Source organism: Ranitomeya variabilis, chromosome 4 (genome assembly GCF_051348905.1).
Source record: "Ranitomeya variabilis isolate aRanVar5 chromosome 4, aRanVar5.hap1, whole genome shotgun sequence".
Classification (NCBI taxonomy): Eukaryota; Metazoa; Chordata; class Amphibia; order Anura; family Dendrobatidae; genus Ranitomeya; species Ranitomeya variabilis.
Genome location: NC_135235.1, coordinates 760612082 through 760636989, shown reverse-complemented (window position 1 = coordinate 760636989; position 24908 = coordinate 760612082). Strand labels below are relative to the sequence as shown.

Here is a 24908-nt window from a genome sequence, read left to right as displayed (position 1 = left end):
TACCAAGTATGCTCGCTCATCACTAGTGTAGCTCGTTCCCCCAGTTTTTTCATTGTCTCTAGCATCCAGAGTGCTCCTCCAATGGATCCTCCATTCTGTAGCCTGAGTGATCAGCCGACGCTCTTTGTATCGCATTATTCACCTCATCAACACCTCCCTCATTATCCCTCACTCCCATTCACTACACATTCTATCAGCTTCCACCATAGTAGCTGACCCCGATACATGCTCACTAGGTTTATGTCTCCTGTTACCAGAACAGCCGCGATCAGGAACCAACACGCGCTCTTCGAATAGACAGCCGTCACATACAAGATTCAGTCACATTCTTGTGTTGTCAGCACTTCCATTTCTCACTATGTAACACCCCAGGCTGACATTCATTCTTATTACTTATTAACCATTGGGTTACGGATTTGTCTTCTGGGTCAATGGATTCTTTTCCAATAATCCTATTTTTTCATTCCAATGCTGATCCATCAAGTTCTCTAGTGGTGCACAGCTTTACACCACTATACCTGTGACTTCAGAACCTTCCAGAACACCAGGTCACATCTCATATAGGAAACTACTGACACAACTCAATAACACCATTTATAAATTATTTACTTACTGGCCAGAACTTTCTCATTCACATCACATACAGGTTTATTCCTTCTTTTAGGTGACCTCACTTCATTCATAAGTACTTTTTAATATAATTAATTTATGTAAATGTTGTTTTTTTTTTCGTGAACCATAATTTATCTTTGTTTGACGGACTTTCTCATGAACTTTGACATTTCGTGCTTTGTTTGGATTTTTTGCCCATAAGACTTCATATAAAACGTTCCAAGCTTGACATGTTCATCCGCTATCAGGTTTGTCCTGAGGAAGAGGTCCTGCGTGATTGTGAAAACCTATGTGAATAAACGTTTTTAAGGAAATCTCCATATCTTATGGTCTTCATCAGCAGTGCAGGTCCAGACACATTACACCCGGATCAGCTATTCTGCTCGGTCTTTGGCCCTGTGTCCTGCAGCAGCTGATTTATGCATTGAACATGTTGCTGAGGTGCCACTCTAAGGGTATGTTTCCACAGTCAGGATGGCCGGCGGTATCGTCGCAGCGGCGAAGCCGCTCGGCGCTAAGCCCCGCCCCCTTTCTGGGACGCGATCATGCCGGATGTGTTAACTCTTCACATCCGGGATGATCGCTCTCTCCCATAGGGCCCTGTGATATGCCTTGTGGGGACGCTGCGTCCCCGCAAGGCATACGGACATGCTGCGATCTGAAAAGACGCGCAGCATGTCCGGAGTCGCAGGGCCGCCGCGTGCGGGTTTCCACGCATAGTGGAGACGGGATTTCATAAAATCCCCTCCACTATGCTGGAACATCTGGACGCTGCTTGTTTGACGCTGCAGCTCTGCGCAGCGTCAAAAAAGCAGCGTTTCCTGACCGTGGAAACATACCCTATCAGGTGAGTGTAATACTCCTCTATTCTCACTATATCTTGTTATCAGATAAGACCCTATTTTTCGCTTGTTTGTTCCTCAGTATCTCGACTACAAGAAATCTCTGTAACGCTTTCAGGTTACTTGGTTAGAAGCAATCAAGGACTGCTTGGACCTTAACGGGGTCCATCTGAACCCCCAATGCAGAAGCCAAATGTCCTGAGAACTGGACCTGCTGTACCACAAATTGCCATTTCTCCAGGTTAGCAAATAAATAGTTGTCACGTAGAACCTGGAGAACCTGTCTGACATGCTCACCATGCTCCTCCAGAGTACGTGAGGAACTCAATATATCATCCAGGAAAATTACCACAAATCTACCAATCAGTGAGAAAATATAATTAATGACATTTTCAAAGACTGCTGGAGCATTGGTTACCCCGAATGGCAGCAACAAATGTTCAATCTGCCCCTCAGGTGTATTGTGTGCGGTCTTCCATCCGTCACCATGGCGATACGTATAAGGTTATATGCCCCCCTCACGTTAAGTCTGTAAAACCATTTATCTCCAGGTAATTGGCTAAACAGGTCAGGTGTAAGGGGTAAAGTACAGGGAAGGTGAGCTGTGATTTTATTACTCTCTCTGAAGTCCAAGCATGGACGCCGCCCTCCATCCTATTACCAAACCCCCACAGTGACTGGAGAGGGGCATGGCCATATATGACCCTTAGCCGGACACTGGAGGGGGGTAAATAAGCGAGATTTCGGCATTTTAGCTCCTGGTGTGGGGGAGATAGCACAATCATATTGTGATAGAAATATATATATCATGTAGATCTCACTTGCATGTATACTCCTCTACAATCATATATATACTTATATGCTCACAGCTAATATATACATTATAATCAGTGGTTTAAAATGTCTGACACTAACTGATATAACCCAGACAGATCATATGGGGTTTTCCATCTCAAAAGCGGAAGTTGGGTCAGATGTCTGAAATAATGTCTAGAATATAGCTGAATCTTGCTGAAACGGCAGACCAACAGTGTCAGATGTCTCAACTCTGTCCTACATGCAGAGAGCTCAATTCTACTTGCTTAATCAGCTTAATCAGCAGTCATATGAGCATTAATCACAATATTCCATATATGTTTAGATAACCAATGACAGAAGAGCTAGACAATATGGTAATTAATTAACCACCCCTGACAACCCCTAACCACTCCTTTCTATGTGAAAATATAAAACTATGTATGTACAATAAATTGCCAGTATTGATGGAATGTTGTTCTGACACAATGGTGTTGCAGTCTCATTCCTTTGAGCGCTCAAAATACTCAGTCTAATTGGGAGCGGCCACAGCACACACAGAGGGATACATTTATCCAACCCAAATATTTCCATATCATTAATGGCCCCCAACAGCGAGGCATGGATGAAACGCACACGTGGACCCACTACTGACCGGAAAGAAGGAGGTTGTAGCCATGGCCTTGGCACAGGGGCAGGAGACTGCGCAGCTCCATAAGTAAGGTAAGAAAATGTTATCATCTTACCTGAAAGTCCCCTGTGCCCAGTCCGGGTCTATGCCTCTTGCCGGTCAGGTGTGGTCACCAATTCCCAGGTAGTGTAAAAAATCCGTAGCCATGAATCCAAACCCTGGGAGGTGTCTGCTGTGTGCCGTGTATGTGTTATGTGTTTGTGTAAAATCCGAGAGAAGGAAAAAGTGACTTTTGTTTTTGGTGGCTGGGTAATAGACCGCAGGAGGTCAAATCGCTCGATAAGTTATTGCAGGATTCCCGTGCATAGGAAGGACAGGTAGTCCTGGGGCAGTCCCATGTTCCAGGCACGGGTAGTGATAACTTAGAGGGCTACTGCAGATTCCCGTAGTGCCGGCGATCCAGTTAGGACGTCCGGACCGGGGTGGTAGATTTCCCGCTTGTTGTGCTTCTCACTCACTCAGGCGGCCCGGGCGCAGGTGCGTCCAGTGCGATTGGCAGTAGTCTGTTCCCAGCGCAACCTGCATGTGTCACAGAATTTAAAAGGGCATCTCTCGGATTGTCTATCTGTTTCTGTTTGTGTCATGTACTATTGCCGCTTTAAGAAGCATGAAATAGTAAAAGAGAGTTTTGGTTTTTTTTCCTCTCTCTTGAACTTCCTCTTTTTTTCAGCTGCGAGCAGAGATGTATTGTAAATCACACTGTCACATCTGTGTTTTTTTTTGTTTTTTTTTTCTGACTGTTTTCAGCTGCAATGCTGGCTATGTGTAGTTTTTTTGTGAAGAAGTGAAATTTAAATTGTATCTATCATTTTTGATGTGACATACGTGTTTTCAGATACGTGATTTTAGTGACATTTGATATTATTGCAATAGCATACTGAATAAAAATAGGAAGTGTGTCTCTGACTGTATTTGAGCGCAGAGATTCTAAAAGAAAAAAAAAAGGAGAAGAGAAAAGCCGTTTTAATTTTTAATTTTTTTTTACTCTCTTAAAGGGTCTTTTTCTTTTTGCGGCATTTTAAAGTTTTTTAATTAAGTTTTCCTCATTCTTCAATCTCTTTACCTTTTTTACTTTTTTTTGGAAAAAAGTTTTTTTCCTTCCCTTTTGTATCAAAATTTTGAGTTTTTGGTTGTGAACTAAGTTATGGACGTTTTTTCTTATCGTTTTGGTTTGGTTTTTTTTGAGTTTTTAAATACTCATTTTTAGAAGTTTTTTTTAGCACTGTTTTTTTCATTTTTGTGTGTTTTTCATTTTTATGCTTTTGCCACGGGGAATAAAGTGGACGAGCAACAGGAAAGTCTTTTTACTTCCTAATGAGAAAACAGCCCCTAGTTAGTGGCAGAACACGAAGGTGTTAAGTATGTGAAGATTTTTGGAAGGTATAAAGTACGTGAAATTCATTAGAATGGCAGATTTCAAGCTGCGGAGTGGCATGACGTAGAAGGGAAAATAAGGGAAGTTAGCTGATGTTAGATTGCTGAATGCCAATACATGGTATGAAGTAGCACAGCAGAGCTTACATCGTTTAGGTGGTACAGAAAGTTATGTGAGCAAACCAGGAAGTGATTTTTGTGTGTATAAGATGGGATATATTGGATCTGCGCAGTCTGCTTTTAGCAAGATCCATGGTATAGGTAGTTATTTTTGCACAGTATGTGGTGCACCCCGTCTCTCCCTACAGGGAGAAGGCATCATTGCTCCACTCTATTGTTCTCATTCTGTTGTCAGTCTTTTCTCTCTGCATTCTTCTCTCTCTCTCTCCTTTCCTCTCCTCTTCCTGGTGGAGGATGCGGGCAGAGACTTTCGGACTACTTTTTAGCTTGCCTGGATCCAGTTGCAAGGGGAGCCTCTTCCTCCCGCATGAGAGCAGCAGTTGCAGCACACGCCCTCCTGGACAGGACTAGTGACATCAGTGGAAAAACCATTGGAAATCATGGCTCTGCATGACATCTCAGCAATCCTCAACCAAACCCAGCTAAAACATCCCTCCATACCCTCCATCTTCTCCTCCCTCCTTCTCCACTCCCCCACCACACCTTTCTCCTCCTTCTTTTCCTTCTCCACACCCATCTCTCCTTCCTCTTCTCCTCACCCTCTCTCTCCCCTCCTTCTCTCTCCTCTCTTCTCCTCACCCTCTCTCTCCCCTCCTTCTCTCTCCTCTCTTCTCCTCCCTCTCTCTCCACATTCTCTCTCCCCTCCTACTATTCCTTTGTCTCACTCATCAACCCCTCCTTCTTCTTCCTCTTTTTTCCTCTTCGTTGCCAGCTGGGCCAACGCCCAATTCAAACAATATGGTGCTTACCGCACAAGGTTCCCTTTCTATGCCCCTGGCACAGTCCCACCATTGCCAATTGTGATATCGGGGAAAGAAGGTGAAAGCCCCCCCCCTACAGTGGGCAGCCCCAGACACATCAGGTAGCAGACAGCTCAGCCCTGGATGCAGAGGGGGGAGGACTAATATCACCATGTATTGATAATGTACAGCTTCAGCACCGGTCAGAGCTGCCTACATTCACACCAACATGAAACTATAAGCCTAATCCATCATAGCTTCAGCAAGGGGGGAGACATCCTCACATAAAAAAGCATCTTCTAAGTCCAATATCAGTCAGTGTATGACCCCAGTACAAGCTATCACAACTATTCCTCTGATGAAGATGAAGAGGGAACATCATACATGCTGTCCAGTACTAGGAAAAGAAACCCACAGGCACCCAGAATGCAAGGGCAGATAGAGGCACTACCATTACACTATGTGCACTGCACTTCAAGTCAGGTGACAATCTTCCAGACCCAGGGATGCATCCCATGCCATTTTACCGAAGAATGTAGCAGAACCAGTGAAAATATGCAGCCACCTGGAATGATCTCTGGGCCATGAATGAAAATAGAAGCAGGTGATGCACTCTGGCCAATCATGAAGGAACAATTCAAACTTCCAGCAGAATCAAACGTACACGCTTGGGAGTCAGGGCCACAGCTAATTGAACAACTCAGAGAGTGGGCCAAAGGCAGGCTGGCCGGACAGGCCCTCAGCTTACATGACATGAGTCAGGAAAGGACAGAGTCTGTGAAGAAGTTTCATGGCAGAGTAATGCAAGTATTCCAAGACTTGGGCTTCACCATTCATGACCAGATACACAGGTCTTTGGGCATGGACTGAGACAGCCAATCAGGAAACCACTGATAGTGGCTAGGCCTAGGAACAGGTCAATAGCAGTGGACTGACCCAGAAAAAATGTTTTATGTGCGCCTAGGAGACTGTTTATTGCCGATTGTCACCAAAATTGCCACCATTATAGCACCACAAAAGAGCACAAAGAAGGAAAAGGGTGCCGTGCTGCTGAGAACACCAGAAGGGGAGCCAGAGGTGAAGACGCTACAAAGTGCCGATCGACACACCGGAAGAACCGCTGCAGACTCCAGAGAGGAGACACCGACCTCAATAAGGTTAGCAAAGGGGAGAAGCTATGTTGGAGCAGGGGGAAGAAGTGACGGCAGATGCAGCCGCAGCCCCTGTAATGCCCCAGGACCTTGGGTTGGATGCAGCCGCCGGTCTCATGGCACCCCCGGGCCTCACCACGAATGCACCTGCAGGCCCCGTCTTACCACCGCAGCTTCAATCAGCAGGCCGGACCCAGCTGCCGCTACAGTACCCATCATGCCGTTGTCCACAGTAGCCAAAGGGATTGAGTCCCAACCAGGGGTGCAGAAGACAGCCCCTCTCATGGTGACCACTGACCTGGAAGCGCAACCACCCTACAAAGACAGAAGAAGTGTCAAGTGTTACATCTGTGGCAAGTTTGGCCATTTCCAGAACCAGTGAAGGGTGCCCACGCCCCCGAAGAGACTGGACCCATGCAACCCAAGAGTTGGTCCAGAGAAACAGGTCAAGGAAGAAGTGAAGAAAGCAGTGAAGTACCCCGTCCATAGGACAGAGGCAAGCAAGCCAGGTCCTCAAGACACTACGCTCCTGACATATAAAACTTCATCTGCAAGACCAATATCTCAAATTATCCTTAAAGTGGATGGCGTTGTCAGAACTTTTCTTCTGCACACCGGTGCAACTGTGATAAGACGTATGGAACTCGCTGATCCCACCTGCCTATCAGAATCCTCTGTGTCTCGCATGGGCATTGGTGGTCAAGTCAGACATTCTCAGCTTACAAAGCCACTGAGCGTGTGCACTCAGCCAGGACACTCTATCCTGTCCCAGTTTGTGGTGTAAAGGACCTGCCACTCAACCTGCTGGGAGCGAACCTACTGCAGAAGCTGAAGGCAACCACAGTGTTCCACGAAGATGGGACAGTGACACTTTCTTCATCCCTGACCCAAGAAGAGTCATGCTGGCGGCCCTACAAGAACATTAAGCAACCGATGAGGCCTACTCAAGGAGGTACTGGACGTAGTACCAGAAAGTCTATGGTCTAAGGGACCCCAGCACGTGAGAAAACCTCAAGTTGCCCCAGTACGGGTGTCACTCAAGCCATGTACCCCCGTACCCTCGTAAGGCCCAGGCCAGGCCTAGAGTCAAGCTGCCTCTGACCAACTGAAGGTCTACCTGGAAATAGGAATCATTGTTCCTCGCACATCGCCTTGCAATACCCCGCTTTTCCCTGTCAAGAAAAAGACTGTAAAAGGAGAGCCAGCCAAGTTCAGAATGGTATATGACCTGAGAGCTGTGAATGACGCCACGGTGTTTGAAACTGCAATTATGCCGAATCCGCACACTCTGCTCTCAAATGTGCCTGCCACAGCAAAAGTGTTCACAGTGAACAACCTGGCTAACATTTTCTCCAGTGTTCCAGTTCATCCGGAAGACCAGTTCCTGTTTGCCTTAATACACCAGGGGGGACACCACACATGGACAGTGATGCCACAGTGGGCCCAGAACAGCCCTTCACGGTTCACCAAAGCAATGTCCACAGTCCTCACCAACTGGGTCGCAGAACATGCAGAAGTGACCCTGCTACAATACATGGACAATCTACTCCTTTGTGCAATTGACTTTGACATGTGTAAAGCCCTTTCCTTGTATCTCCTACTCTACCTGGCGGAGCAGCACTGCAAGATCTCAATGAACAAAGTCCAGTGGTGTCTGAAGTAAGTTACGTTCCAGAGACACTGTATTGCTCACCAGGCGAAACACCTGACAGATGACCGGAAGACCACAGTGGAGAAGATGGTCCCTCCGACAACTCCAAAGGTGCTACAGGCCTTCCTTGGTCTAGTTTCGTATTGCAGAGCCTGGATCCCTGATGCTTCCGTCCTAATGCAGCCTCTGTGTGAATACGTCAGCGTGACCCCGTTCCTCCAGACAGATGTGGCCTTCAGTTCGTTCAAGAAGTTAAAAGGCTTTGTAGTCTCAGCGCCAGCACTAGGCCTATCTGACTACAAGAAGCCATTCCGTCTCTACTTGATGAGAAGAGAAGGCCTTGCTACTGGAGTCCTGACACAGCTTCAGGGGGGAAAGCAGAGACTTTCGGACTACTTTTCAGCTTGCCTGGATCCAGTTGCAAGGGGAGCCTCTTCCTCCCGCATGAGAGCAGCAGTTGCAGCACACGCCCTCCTGGACAGGACTACTGACATCAGTGGAAAAACCATTGGAAATCCTGGCTCTGCATGACATCTCAGCAATCCTCAACCAAACCCAGCTAAAACATCTCTCCACCGCCAGGCATCTTCGCCTCCAGTGCTCTCTACTCCTGCCCAACAATGTCACCATCTCCAGATGCACAGTCCTCAACCCGTCCACTCTACTCCCACTCCCAAGGGGGGATACAGATATGGACCCTCAGATAAAAAGTCTGCATGGGATCTGAATTTGCTCCGGACGTATGACCATGATTGCTTCAGCATCATGCAACAGGAAACAGCAGGACTACCCAAGGTGGCAGAAGAGCCACTGACCAACCCAGAGTTGATCCTCTATGTGGATGGCTCCAGATTCACAGATGATGAAGGAAGATTCCACACGGGATGTGCAGTGACCAGCAATCAAGAGATCCTGTGGTCCAGAAGTCTGCCGCCCAGTCTGTCAGCCCAGGAAGCAGAACTGATAGCGCTGATGAAGGCCTACCAGATGGCAGAAGACAAGACCGAGAAAATGTATACCGATTCAAGGTACTTGCATGGCATAGCACACGACTTCGGAACAACCGTGAAGCATCAATGGAGCCATTAAGGACCTGCTGAACACACTTCAACTTCCAAAAGTGGTGACAATACTAAAAGTCAAAGCGCATGGAAAACTAAACACAGTAGAGGCACGAGGCAACAACAAGGCGGATATGGCAGCCAAAGAAACAGTCAAGGGAAGACAATATGGACAAGTGGAAGAGGTCGTAGAGCCGGACGGCTGCTACAGGACGGCTGAAGACAGGAAACCTGACAAGATGACATCCTGGGTACTGCTCAAAAAAGCTGCAAGAGCAAGCCCCAAAGGACAAGAAGGAATGCTGGATGCAGAAGTGAGCAACACATGAAGAAGGAAGGGTATACTAAATGGACTACAAACCCGGTGTACCCCGAAGCATGTACCCTATGGTGGTCCAGTGGGCACATGGGCCCACACACAGATTAAAGGCACAGATGAATGATCCGATTGGTGCTTACTGTTTCGCCCCAGAAATCTCCACCCTAACAGCCAAGTTCATAAACAGCTGTCTGACCTGTGGCCAATGCAACCCTGGAAGAATGGAGAAAGTTCCCATACATCATCTTGCCAGAACACCGTACCCCTCCCAGAGGATCCAGATAGACCACATCCAAATTCCGCCAAGTGGAGGATTCGAATGTGCCCTTGTGGTCGTGGACATGTTCTCAGGATGACAGCCAGAAGCTTTCCCAGTGAGGAATCAGTCAGCAAAGACTACTGCAAAGAAGCTACTCTCAGAGACGAGATATGCAGCTATGGGGTCCCAGAAGTGATAGAGAGTGACCAGGGACCCGCATTCACAGCAAACCTCACACGAGAGATCTAGTCAGCAGTAGGGTCAGACTTAGGCCTACACACTCCCAATCACACTACTCAGTGTTAGGCACACTCCCAGAGGCCCAGAAAAGCTGTCATTATATGAAATTTTGTTTGTGTCTAGTCCCAGGTTAGGGGTATCCTTTCCCTCAGCAGCTGACTATGTAATATGATACTTTGTCTGCTTATGTAATTGAAATCACCAAGAAACTTGCTAACATCCATTCTCGAGTTTTTTTTCTTCATTTCCAGATCCAGATTCAGTGTCCGGTACGCACTCCTCGAAGCCAGGAGACTGGGTGTTGGTGAAAAAGTTTGTAAGGAGAACACCACTCGATCACAGATTTGATGGTCCTGCTCAAGTGCTGCTGATGACACCAAACTCTGTGAAACTGTAGGGAAGACCCACTTGGATCCACTCATCGCATGGCAGGAAAGCTCCCCTACCAGAAGATGACACCCAAGCCAGAATGATGTTGCGGCCTGACCGAAAAGATGACCTACCTGATAAAGACTACACATCGCTCACTACACATGCTATTGACTAAGAGACTGATTGCAACGAACCCCCGTTAGGGACAGATCTCCTGACTGCCCATTTGCGAAAAGTCTGTACGGAGTGGGGCACAGGCGTTAGGCTTGTGTCAGTTCGCCGACAGCACAAAAGAGTTGCAGCGCTTTGGGACAGGAGGCTAGATTAAGGCAAGTGATATCTAAGGGGGGCTTGTGATAGAAATATATATATCATGTAGATCTCACTTGCATGTATACTCCTCTACAATCATATATATACTTATATGCTCACAGCTAATATATACATTATAATCAGTGGTTTAAAATGTCTGACACTGATATAACCCAGACAGATCATATGGGGTTTTCCATCTCAAAAGCGGAAGTTGGGTCAGATGTCTGAAATAATGTCTAGAATATAGCTGAATCTTGCTGAAACGGCAGACCAACAGTGTCAGATGTCTCAACTCTGTCCTACATGCAGAGAGCTCAATTCTACTTGCTTAATCAGCTTAATCAGCAGTCATATGAGCATTAATCACAATATTCCATATATGTTTAGATAACCAATGACAGAAGAGCTAGGCAATATGGTAATTAATTAACCACCCCTGACAACCCCTAACCACTCCTTTCTATGTGAAAATATAAAACTATGTATGTACAATAAAGTTTCAGTATTGATGGAATGTTGTTCTGACACAATGGTGTTGCAGTCTCATTCCTTTGAGCGCTCAAAATACTCAGTCTAATTGGGAGCGGCCGCAGCACACACAGAGGGATAAATTTATCCAACCCAAATATTTCCATATCAATATGCCGCCATATACTAGACGTCCGGTAACCGGTGATAATCCCCTCATGTGTGGGGTCTATTTGTCTCCAGAGAAATCACACGTTACATTCCACACAGAACATTGTGTAGAAAAGGCGGCGCGAGGTGATTGTGCCAGTAGTGAGGGCGAATAATGGCGGGAATGTCACTGACTGAGAAGTCTCCATGTAGCGTCTTCACTGCGGATCACGTGACCCCTGACTCCTCCCCTGTGACCTCATCACAGGTCCTGTGCGCACAGAGCAGCCATATATGTGGAGTGCGGCTCTGCAGGTGGAGGTATGTGGAGATTCCCCAGTACTGAGCGCAGCCGGGGACATTAACCCCTTCTGCACGGAGGAGACTCTTTTGGGGTTGTTGTTGCCCCTTTATAAGAACCATAACGTTGTTGTTCTGTTTCCTGTAATAGATACATACGAGCCAACTATGGAGGACAGGAAGTGAGGAGCGGAGTGTTCTCCTAGTACAGGGCCCCTTTCTTGGCCCCACACAGTGTAATGCCCCCATTATGCCCTGTAAGCAGGTTCTGCCCCACACCCAGCTGCCTCGGGCACTTTACCAGGAGCTGGTACCTCAGATTCTTCCCCGCACCCCTTTCCTTTGTTGGCGCCAAATCTGTTCTGCCTTTGGGGCTCCGGCCTTTATAATATCAGTAACTGCGCCATCAAGGTCTCCTGACCAGGTGCACCCTCTAGACTCTTCCCTCCGGAAACCCTCCCTCTTCCCATTGGTGTCACATGGTCCCGTCTGGACGGCAGATAGCAGTCTGTACAAATGCAGCACAGCCCTGAGGAGTCTTTTTTATGACCCTTCTTTTTACACCCCTTATGTAATATATATGATGGCGCTCACACAGTATAATGTTTCCACAGTACTGGCATCTCTCGTAAAAAAGGGATTTTCACACTACCGCCATACCCCCACACAGTATAATGTTCTCATAGTACCGCCATACCCCCACACAGTATAATGTTCTCACAGTACCGCCATACCCCTACACACAGTAAAATGTTCTCATAGTGCCGCCATACCCCCACACACAGCTTAATGTTCTCACAGTACCACCATACCCCCACACACAGTATAATGTTCTGATAATACCTCCATCCCAGCACACACATTATAATGTTCCTACAGTACCTCCATACCCCCACACACAGTATAATGTTCTCACAGTACCGCCATACCCCCACACACAGTATAATGTTCTCATAGTACCGCCATACCCCCACACACAGTATAATGTTCTCATAGTACCACCATACCACCACACACAGTATAATGTTCTCACAGTACCACCATACCCCCACACACAGTATAATGTTCTCATAGTACCGCCATCCCACCACACACACAGTATAATGTTCCTACAGTACCTCCATCCCACCACACACAGTATAATTTTCTCATAGTACCGCCATACCCCCACACAGTATAATGTTCCTATATTACGGCCATACCCCCACACACAGTATAATGTTCTCATAGTACCGCCATCCCACCACACACACAGTATAAAGTTCCCACAGTACCATCATCCCACCACACACAGTATTTTGTTCCCACAATAGTGGCTTCCCACAGACACAGGACTGCCATCCTCCTCACACACAGTATAATGTCCCCACAGGACTGCCATCCCCCCCACTTTCTAATGTTCCCACAGTCCTGCCCCCTACATACACAATATGGTACTATCCACCTCACTGACTGCCTCTGGCCACCGACAATTAATAAATACTCACTTAGCCTCATCCTTGGTGCAAATACTAATGAACCCAGGATCTATGAGATATTTACCATACGATAGTTGGATAGGCAGGAGTGTATCATCCATAAAGGTAGCCCACTCGGTTGCTATGATGCCTATGAAGTGACAGGGCTCGGTGGGGTGTGGTATTGGTCACCCTCTCCTTCCCATCATCACAATTTCAGCGATATCGACATTCCCATGACGGTGATACAGCTGAATAGATTAGTGAATCAGGGAGTGGAAAGCTCCTGATCCACCATTCAGCCTTCACTTCTGAGTCTGAGACTCCGTGCACTGCAGGCACAATGACGTCACTACATCACACCTGTAGTACGGAGCCTCAGTCCTCACACCGCACAGACCAGAGCAGCGCACCTCAGGAACCGGGTTGGCTGAGTAGTGTGGTTTTATATCAGGAATTGTGGGGGCATCATATTAAGAGAAGAACTGTTGGGACTCTCATACTGAATGTGTGGCTGTTAGGGGCCATTATACTGGGGTTTTGGTGGACTGTATATGCCTCCATACTGAGTGTTTTTTTTTATTTTGTGTAGCAGGTTGTGGTGGCCATAATTAGAGATGAGGGAATATGTTCTGAAAACGATCACCAAACATAAATTCAGCACAAATATGGTACATTCGGATTCATGATCGGTAACACGAGCGTTTTTCTTAACATCGGAAAAAGTCAGTAACATTCGGTAAAAGATATAATAGATGCCGGCAATACATGTGACGTGTTTAGTAAAATCACAGCCACCAATGTGGGAGACTGGGGTTCAAATCCTGGCTCTGCGCTGTTGGACATCATGTACCAGTAGTGGTCCATAACACTATGGTGCCTACCTCAATAAACATGAGAGTGTCACGAGCAAAGAGAGTCATGCCGGCTCGGACGTCACCTGGATTAACAAGGTCCGTGTCAGATGTCGAGGAACCAAGACAATCTGATGATACATGGGCTACTGAACCAAACCATACATGGACAAGGCAAGAGAACCTGGATCTGATGAAATGCTACTATAACAGCAGACCAAATGGGAGAGGATATATGAAGCCTATGAGGAAACTCTGGATGGATACAAGAACTGCATGTCCACTAACTGAGAAACTATTCTACCCAACATTTCAATATCATAAAGAGAAAGCTATTACCACAACTTGAGATGGATCAACTGCACTGCAGATCCACCCCGCATGAACACCAGGGGGTTGCACGTGTTGTTCTTCCAGAAGATCCTGATCCAACCCTGCAACTAGAGAGCACTGCAGCTGGTCTGAAACAGAATATCTTAGATAAACTAAATACCATCAATACCAGAAATCGACAGCCAAGGCTTAGCAAAGAAACACCACCAGACCAGTATGCTAGAGGATGCCAATAGAGCAGCTCTTGCATCAATAAAGACCACCACCATAACTCAAACTAATAAACTGATCTATGCTGTATCATTGAAATGCTTGGTTATATAACCAGCAAGAACAACAGAAGTACGTGCTCCCCTTGGAAAAGAAGACTGTAGACAAAGATCAAGGAGCCACGAAGGGAAGTCGGCCAACTATCAGAAATACAGAGGTGTGTAAAGATCAAAAATAAAGGTACCTTCACACATAACGATTTCGTTAACAATATCGTTGCAACGTCACGCTTTTTGGTGACGTAGCAACGATCCCGCTAACGATCTCGTTATGTGTGACAGCGACCAACGATCAGGCCCCTGCTGGGAGATCGTTGGTCGTAGGGAATGGTCAGGACCTTTTTTTAGTTGCTGATCACCTGCTGTCATCGGTGGATCGGCGTGTGTGACGCCGATCCAGCGATGTGTTCACTTGTAGCCAGGGTAAATATCGGGTTACTAAGCGCAGGGTGCGCTTAGTAACCCGATATTTACCCTTGTTACCATTGTAAAAGTAAAAAAAAAAAAAAATAACACTACATACGCACATTCCGATGTCTGTCACGTCCCCCGCCGTCAGCTTCCCGCACTGACTGTGTGTACTAAGCGCGGCCCTGCACTTAGTAACCCGATGTTTACCCTGGTTACCCGGGGACTTCGGCATTGTTGAAGACAGTTTCAACGATGCCGAAGTCGTTCCCCTGATCGTTGGTCGCTGGAGAGCTGTCTGTGTGACAGCTCCCCAGCGACCACACAACGACTTACCAACGATCACGGCCAGGTCGTATCGCTGGTCGTGATTGTTGGTAAGTCGTTTAGTGTAACGGTACCTTAAGACCAAGCTGGACAAGTACAAAGGTGCGGCGCCCCCACACTGCTGCAGGGTCGAGGGGTACCCGGTACCGGGCCTCTGGGTCTCTGTTCTGGGGGGTTCGTGGTCACGGTGGCTAGGCCCGGTCCGTGGCCCTGTAAGTCAGTGGGAGACGTCTGGAGAAAGGGTGGTGAATAATGGTGGTGTGGTGGTAAAGTGCCGGTCGCGGTAAATAACGAGGACACCAGGTTGCAGTCTCTTTACCTCTTTACTGAAGATCTCTGGGTCCTCAGTCCAGAATCTGGTCAACCAGGCTGCGCAAGTCCGGCCGGTCCAATGGCACCTCCAGAGTTCTCTTCACAGGTGGAAATCTGTGCCTTCCTGCTAGCGCTATGTGTTGCGGTCCTTCCCTGCTGTGCTTACGGAAAGTCCCCACAACTGTTGTGTCTGTTTCTCATGTTCCCTCACAACTCGATTAGATGATGTTCTGCTAATCCTCCGTCCTTCCCGATGTTATGGTTAGGACGGCACCCGTATGACGGGTAGGCTCGGAGCTCTTCCGGGACCCTAGAGTCGCCCCTCTCCACAGGTTGCCCCCTATGTCTTCGTAGGTGATTTAGGTGAGACAGCCCGCCTATGACTGACTGTCCTGCCGTTGGTTTGAAGTATTGCTTGAAGCTAGGTTTATAAATACTTCCTCGGCGTTCCGGCCGCCGGTTGTGCGCCTCAGTAGGATGTTGCCTCGGTCTTACAGCACGACTCCTACTGGTATTCTCCTTGTTGCTTTGATCTCGTTTCTTACTCAGCACAATCTATCTCGCTTCTAATCCCTCCTCGGGCACCGCCGCTATGCTGAGCAGGCATGGTCCCTTGACGTTTGCTCTAGTAGCCAGGTGTTATGACCCCAATGGCGAGGGTCTCAGAGGAACAAGTAAGTCTGCGACGTACAAAAATCCAGCTCATAGGGCAGTGGTAACTGGGTTGACCATATATCTACTCCTATCGCCAACACTAGAAGTAGCCGGGGAACATGCCTACGTTGGTCGCTAGATGTCTCGCGCCAGCCGGAGGTCTAACTACCCCTAGAAGAGGAAAACAAAGACCTCTCTTGCCTCCAGAGAATAGACCCCAAAAGTAGGATACAAGCCCCCCACAAATAATAACGGTGAGGTAAGAGGAAATGACAAACACAGAGATGAACTAGGTTTAGCAAAGAGAGGCCCACTTACTAATAGCAGAATGTAGTAAGATAACTTATATGGTCAACAAAAACCCTAACAAAAATCCACACTGGAGATTCAAGAACCCCCGAACCGTCTAAGGGCCCGGGGGGAGAACTCCAGCCTCCCTAGAGCTTCCAGCAAGGTTAGGATACAGATATGTACAAGCTGGACAAAAATGCAAACAAAAACAAATAGCAAAAAGCAAGAAAGCAGACTTAGCTTAATTTAGCAGGAACCAGGATCAGTAGACAAGAGCACAACAGATTAGCTCTGATTACAACGTTGCCAGGCATTGAACTGAAGGTCCAGGGAGCTTATATAGCAACACCCCTGACCTAACGACCCAGGTGAGCATACAAGGGATGGCAGACATTCCCAGAGTCAAATCACTAGTAACCACTAGAGGGAGCCAAAAAGATAAATTCACAACAGCCAGGCCTCTGTCAGGATCCCACCCCTGACAGGGACCCTACCGAATCTTCCCCTGCAACACCCTCTGCCACAAGGTGTTGCCTGGTTCCAACCCAGTCAGCTTTCTCCCTAACTTCCTGCTTGACCCCCAGTTTTACCAGTATGTGAGGAGTGGCCTAGTGAATAGAACCCTTAGCTCCCCCTGGTGGCCCGACTGTGAAATGTATTGGTGTCTGTGATACCTGGTCAGATGAACTCCTTCAGTGCCATCAGACGTACCATAGCTCCCCTTAGCGGCGGAGCCACAGTACTGCAACGACCAGGACTCTGGGGCGCTGCACTCCCCCCCCGGTTAAATCCAGTACTCCGGGACTGGGAAGAAAACAACAATACAGGTTAGCAAAAAGACATAAAATTTTGAAAATGCAATAACGATAAGTAGGCTTGAACAGAGCTTCCCTTTAGGGAGGTGAGGACACTTGAACGTTACAAACATGGTTAAACAGTATAAATTACAGGCTATAAATAACTCCTGTTACCCAACCGGGTATTCTACTTAGTGCAAACTTTTGAATAATAAGTTAACATTGCCTTTAAGGACGTACATTTCCTATCCAGTAAAGACTTATGCTGAACATTATAATATTAATTAACTTTTTCTCTTTCATTCTCCTTTGTTAAATCTGCAGGACCGCCTGTCCTAACTGCTCCAGGCCTGCTGCCTCTCCTTTCTTTACAGGACCGCCCCTTTCAGCCCGGGCCTACTGCCTTTTCAACTACTATACACAGTATAGAACATAACATTACCTTCGGTTTGAAATTACTGAGCCATCTCTATATGGCCCTTAGGAAGACTCACTGACTAACCCCTACGGGTTCACTTCCTGTCCTCATTCTCTATCACATTATTAAACATTAAACTTCCTTCATTACTTTCTTACTGACATGTATGCAGGACGCTATGTCTACCCCTACGGGTCTGCTGCATCTTTCTTTTAACTTTCACTTCAAAACACATCATTAAACATTTCTTTCAACGAGTTGGATACATATAACTTCTACATGTAAGCATCATCATCACTTTCTTCTTGTCAAGACATTATTGCTATCTGTCTGTCTTAAAGCAATACCATTTCTTTAAGTGCAACACGTGAACATCCCCTTTAAGAGGGGACCAAGTCTTTAGGAGGTAGCACATCTTCTCAAGCTACCAGTCCGTACTCAGCAAAGGCTCCGGTGCGGTATCTTCGCAAAGAGTCTCTCTTTAAGTAAAACCAGTAGGGAGCACCTTTAAGAAGGTGCAAACTATTTACAAGCAGTTTGTATCATGCACTGTTCATGATTGCGGCAGTTCTTGATAACAGGAAACAAAAAAAATAGAAAAACAAAAACAAACAAAACAATAGGGATCCCGGGTCAACAAAGGGATCCCTTTAAGAGTTAACCCTGGACGGGTTTAGCAGCAAAAGGAATCAGGGAACAAACCGTTTAATGAAGAACTATTTACATGTTCAGGTTACTAAAATGTTTATTTGAACCATTCAGGGGGCAGCACCGGCGGAGGCAACCCCTTTGGGTATTGCGAACCGCCCGGTACTGCGTAAGGGGGTCTGTTATCCCAGCTGGGAGTCTGTGTACCCACAGTCTTCAGTTCTGGGGCAGTAGACACGCGTGTCACCTGAGGAGGTACCTGCGTGGCCACGACAGCGGTGGAGGTCATAACGCGACAGGTCGTGGTCTTCACAATCGTGCCTGTTGGAGTGACCATGGTGGTCTCAGCGGTGATCGTGGGCCGACCACAAGGGGGCACCTTGGCTACGGGATATATCTTCTTGTGGACGTTTAAAGCGAACCATCCTTTCTCCCCAAAGTGCCGGGTGTAGGTAACTGCATCCCCTGGGTGGAGGTCCCGGTCCGGGTGACCCTCCCTCAAGTGGGACTCGACATCTCTCCGATTAACGAACACTTCTGCATACAAGCCCGGTTCTCTGATGAAGCCCCAACCTCTGCGAAGCCTGAAGGTGACGACGGTACCCTGCCTGCGCGGGGCCTGGTGAGCGGTGGGGTCCTTACGGGCCCGGTCCTTGACCGTCAGGTCTTTTTGGTGGTAGGCCTCTAGCCCGGCCTGATATTCTTTCTGTTTTTCCTCCCACTGCTGCTCTAGCTGGACCTGATATTCCTCCCAGCTTAGGGCCTGTACCATCTCTCCCTCCTGGGTCTTCACCCTGGGGAACCCCATAAGGTTGGATCCAGGGTTCACCCAGCGGCACACTGTGCGCTCCGCGTGAACCTCACACAGCAGGGGAGTGGGTGCGATCGGGGCTCGCATGTGGTGTTCCATGCCCGTGGCCTCCTCCCATGGTAACAGGCGCTGGAGTTTATGGGTCCCCGGGAGAGGGGGTGCTGCTACTGGGCCTACTAGCAAGCTCTCGGCCGGCGGGACAGGGTTGGCGGACTCACCAGCCGATGCAGGCTTCTCCTCCGCGGCGGGTTCGTCTGGCGATGTCGGTGGGGACCTCCGCAGCAGTGCAAGATCCGATGCTGGAATATGGCTGTCCGGCGCCACCGGGTGCGGAGCCCGAGCCTTCCCATTCAACTGAAGGAGTTGGTCGAGCAAGCTCTCCACTTCGACCTGCAGGAGTTCAGTGCTGTCCACGGAGAACTGGCTGCTGCGCTCATCCGGGTAGTTGGGGGAGACGTCCGCTTCAACCCCACTTTCGGGTTCAGAGCTGCTGGCCATGGCGTCCTCCACATGGGTCGCTTCCTGGTCTCTTTCCCGCTCTCTCCTCCGTGGGCGGTGTAGTTTTCTCGGTCTCCGCCCTCCATTGAGGATCAGGAGGTGGATCTCTGCTGCTGACGGACACGTCCTCACTGTGCAGAAATATTTAGACTGGGTGGCCATTGTCCTTCGCGCTCTCCAGCTTATCTACGCCCACTCCACGCCCCTCTTCTTCTCCTGCGCTTCTCCTCAGCGCTGCAATGGCGGCGGTTTTGGCGGTAACTTCTGGCGGAAAGTGGCAACACACAGTTCTCTCAATAAAGCACAGTCCAAGCACGATAAATCACAGTTCCAAGGCACACATGACCTGATTCTTCAGGCTTAAGTAGATCCTGTTCGTGATGCCAAGTTGCGGCGCCCCCACACTGCCGCAGGGTCGAGGGGTACCCGGTACCGGGCCTCTGGGTCTCTGTTCTGGGGGGTTCGTGGTCACGGTGGCTAGGCCCGGTCCGTGGCCCTGTCAGTCAGTGGGAGACGTCCGGTGAAAGGGTGGTGAATAATGGTGGTGTGGTGGTAAAGTGCCGGTCGCGGTAAATAACAAGGACACCAGGTTGCAGTCTCTTTACCTCTTTACTGAAGATCTCTGGGTCCTCAGTCCAGAATCTGGTCAACCAGGCTGCGCAAGTCCGGCCGGTCCAATGGCACCTCCAGAGTTCTCTTCACAGGTGGAAATCTGTGCCTTCCTGCTAGCGCTATGTGTTGTGGTCTTTCCCTGCTGTGCTTACGGAAAGTCCCCACAACTGTTGTGTCTGTTTCTCATGTTCCCTCACAACTCGATTAGATGATGTTCTGCTAATCCTCCGTCCCTCCCGATGTTATGGTTAGGACGGCACCCGTATGACGGGTGGGCTCGGAGCTCTTCCGGGACCCTAGAGTCGCCCCTCTCCACAGGTTGCCCCCTATGTCTTCGTAGGTGATTTAGGTGAGACAGCCTGCCTATGACTGACTGTCCTGCCGTTGGTTTGAAGTATTGCTTGAAGCTAGGTTTATAAATACTTCCTCGGCGTTCCGGCTGCCGGTTGTGCGCCTCAGTAGGATGTTGCCTCGGTCTTACAGCACGACTCCTACTGGTATTCTCCTTGTTGCTTTGATCTCGTTTCTCACTCAGCACAATCTATCTCGCTTCTAATCCCTCCTCGGGCACCGCCGCTATGCTGAGCAGGCACGGTCCCTTGACGTTCGCTCTAGTAGCCAGGCCTCTGTCAGGATCCCACCCCTGACAGGGACCCTACCGAATCTTCCCCTGCAACACCCTCTGCCACAAGGTGTTGCCTGGTTCCAACCCAGTCAGCTTTCTCCCTAACTTCCTTCCTGACCCCCAGTTTTACCAGTATGTGAGGAGTGGCCTAGTGAATAGAACCCTTAGCTCCCCCTGGTGGCCCGACTGTGAAATGTATTGGTGTCTGTGATACCTGGTCAGATGAACTCCTTCAGTGCCATCAGACGTACCATAGCTCCCCTTAGCGGCGGAGCCACAGTACTGCAACGACCAGGACTCTGGGGCGCTGCACTGGCATGACCCCAACTGAAGAGACTGCAAAACAAAGGCTCACAGCACTTGCTGCAAGACTAGGGAGATACATTAGAGAAGTTGAGGCCAAGAAGATAAATGCCCTGTTCTCCAAAGAACCATCCTGTGTATAAAAAAAAACCAACAGCAGTGCAATATGGCTGCAATATCTGAGAATGAAGCACAGCAACCACTTAGACCAAGAACCTGTCTCCATTACAGAAGCAGACATCCAACAGCGGGTCAAGAACATGAAGAGCTGGACAGCACCTGGCTCAGACATGATCCTCACCTACTGGCTAAAGAAATTCACAGCGGTACATGAACGCATGGCAAAGCAGATGAACCAACTGCTAGAACCAGGCCACGACCCTTCTTGGCTAACACAAGGAAGAACAGTGCTGATCATGAAGGATCCTCACAAAGGACCAGTTCCATCCAAATACCGCCCATTAACCTGCCTTACAATAACATGGAAACTTCTGTCAGGCGTCATAGCCACCAAGCACTAGAACCATATGAACCAGTACATGAATCCAGCTCAGAAAGCATTGGGACTGAAACCAGAGGCTCTAAGCACCAGCTCCTAGTAGATAGAGTAGTCGCTCAAGACTCACGATCCAGACAGACGAATCTCCACACAGCCTGGATTGACTACAGGAAAGCCTATGACTCAATGCCACACACATGGATCTGTGAATGTTTGGCTCTGTACAGTGTCAACAGGAAATTAGGAACCTTCCTCAGAAACTCAATGGGGCAATGGAGAACAACATTGGAAGTCAACTCAAGACAACTAGCACAAGTGACCATCAAATGCGTCATATACCAAGGTGATGCACTGTCCCCATTGCTATTCTGCATAGGCTTGCACCCCCTCAGTCAGATAATTACAGAGTCTGGCTATCGATACAAGTTCAAGAGTGGAAGCACCATCAGCCACCTCCTCTATTTGCATACCTCCAAACCGTCCCAGATCCAGCGGGACTGTCACGATTTTGACAGTCTCCCCCGCTGTCACGGCCAGGACAAGTATGTCCTGCACTGGTTGGGAGGTGTGCAATGTATCAGCCGGTCATCCCTGCACCCGCAGAGCCTTACACCACATATTGGCTGCTCTGTGCGCACAGGACCTATGATGAAGTCACAGTAGGGGAGGAGTCAGGGGTCACATGATTGGGACCTCCGTGAATTGCAGGACTCGGCTGTGCTGGTGGCCAACTTGCCATGGTGCTGCTGGATGAGGTAAGTAAGCTGCCTTATGTGTGGGGTCAGGAGGTGTTTACAGTGTGGATATAGCAGAGCCATGTATGTACGAGGTGTATGGAGTGGAGCAGTGTGTGTATGAGGTGTATCGAGTGGAGCTGAATGTGTACGAGGTGTATGGAGCGGAGCTGAATGTGTACGAGGTGTACGGAGTGGAGCCGTGTGTGTATGAGGTTTATGGAGCGGAGCTGTGTGTGTATGAGGTGTATGGAGCGGAGCTGAATATGTACGAGGTGTATGGAGCAGAGCTGAATGTGTACGAGGTGTATGGAGCGGAGCTGAATGTCTTTGAGGTGTATTGAGCGGAGCCGCGTGTGTACGAGGTGTATGGAGCAGAGTGCGTGTGTACGGAGCGGAGCCGTGTGTGCAAAGTGTACGGAGCGCAGCTGCGTGTGTAGGAGTATTTATGTGTGGCGCTATATGGTACGAAGTATCATGTGCTGCCAATATACAGTATGGAGCATCATGTTCGGTCATTACACTATGTTCCAAATTATTATGCAAATGACATTTTTCTCGGATTTTCCTAAATGGTCGGTACAAATGACAGTCAGTCTAATAAAAGTCATCACCCGTTAGAGTATACATCGAATTTTATTGAAGAAACCTCCCAATGATAACAGTATAATCTCCAAAATGAATACAAACTCAAAATGCACTGTTCCAAATTATTAGGCACAGTAGAATTTCTAAACATTTGATATGTTTTAAAGAACTGAAAATGCTCATTTGTGGAATTTGCAGCATTAGGAGGTCACATTCACTGAACAAAAAAGCTATTCAACTCCAAAACCTCCTAACAGGCCAAGTTACATGTTAACATAGGAGCCCTTCATTGATATCACCTTCACAATTCTTGCATCCATTGAACTTGTGAGTTTATGGAGAGTTTCTGCTTGTATTTCTTTGCATGAAGTCAGAATCGCCTCCCAGAGCTGCTGTTTTGATGTGAACTGCGTCCCACCCTCATAGATCTTTTGTTTGATGATCCTCCAAAGGTTCTCTATAGGGTTCAGGTCAGGGGAAGATGGTGGCCACACCATGAGTTTATCTCCTTTTATGCCCATAGCAGCCAATTACTCAGAGGTATTCATTGTCATGCATGAAGATGATTTTGTTCCTGAAGGTACGTTTCTGCTTTTTAGTCCATGGAAGAAAGTTGTCAGTCAGAAACTCTATTTACTTTGCTGAGGTCATTTTCACACCTTCAGGAACCTTAAAGGGCCCTACCAGCTGGTTCCCCATGATTCCAGCCCAAAACATGACTCCTCCACCTCCTTGCTGACGTCGCAGCCTTGTTGGGACAGGGTGGCCATCCACCAACCATCCACTACTCCATCCATCTGGACCGTCCAGGGTTGCGCGACACTCATCAGTAAACAAGACTGTTTGAAAATTAGTCTTCATGTATGTCTGGGCCCACTGCAACCATTTCTGCTTCTGAACACTGTTTAGGGGTGGCCGAATAGTAGGTTTATGCACCACAGCAAGCCTTTGAAGGATCCTACACCTTGAGGTTCGAGGGATTCCAGACGCATCAGCAGCTTTAAATAACTGTTTGCTGCTTTGTAATGGTATTTTGGCAGCTGCTCTCTTAATCCAATGATTTTGTCTGGCAGAAAACTTCCTCATTATGCTTTTATTTGCATGAACTCTGTCTGTGCTCTGTTTCAGGAACAGATGATTGGCCTCGGGGAGACCAAAACATCCAACACCGCGGAGACACCATCATGTGTTTCTCAACGCAGTGATCCAGAACACTGCCCCCATCCCTTATGGGAAATATGCAAATGCATGTAGGATAGCGGCGGAGACACCATCACGTGTTTCTCAACGCAAGCAGTGAATAGCCAGACCTTTCCCCGGGAAGGAACAACCACGGGAAGGGCAGCATCCCATAAAGGAAAACATCCAATACAGGAAAACCACCTATGCCAAGCATGGTATCCATCCACAGACAGCTGTTTCGGGGTGTTTGCCCTTCATCAGTGTGGAGTAGGAATCTGGCTATTAGGAGCAGTGCCTAGCAAAAGGCTGTGAAGGAACAGATGATTGGCCTCGGGGAGACCAAAACATCCAACACCGCGGAGACACCATCACGTGTTTCTCAACGCAGTGATCCAGAACACTGCCCCCATCCCTTATGGGAAATATGCAAATGCATGTAGGATAGCTGAGGAGACACCATCACGTGTTTCTCAATGCAAGCAGTGAATAGCCAGACCTTTCCCCGGGAAGGAACAACCACGGGAAGGGCAGCATCCCATAAAGGAAAACATCCAATACAGGAAAACCACCTATGCCAAGCATGGTATCCATCCACAGACAGCTGTTTTGGGGTGTTTGCCCCTCATCAGTGTGGAGTAGGAATCTGGCTATTAGGAGCAGTGCCTAGTAAAAGGCTGTGAAGGAACAGATGATTGGCCTCAGGGAGACCAAAACATCCAACACCGCGGAGACACCATCACGTGTTTCTCAACGCAGTGATCCAGAACA

At 48.2% G+C, this 24908-nt stretch overlaps 1 long non-coding RNA gene across 1 annotated transcript in view; it reads left to right on the top strand.

Moving 5' to 3' along the window:
* Positions 1-1622: 1622 nt before the first annotated feature.
* LOC143769380 (uncharacterized) overlaps positions 1623-24908 on the top strand; it is a 41418-nt gene continuing 18132 nt past the window's right edge. The window contains exon 1 of the long non-coding RNA XR_013214382.1: positions 1623-1695. This is a non-coding gene — a long non-coding RNA (uncharacterized LOC143769380). The remainder of the gene's footprint in view (positions 1696-24908) is intronic.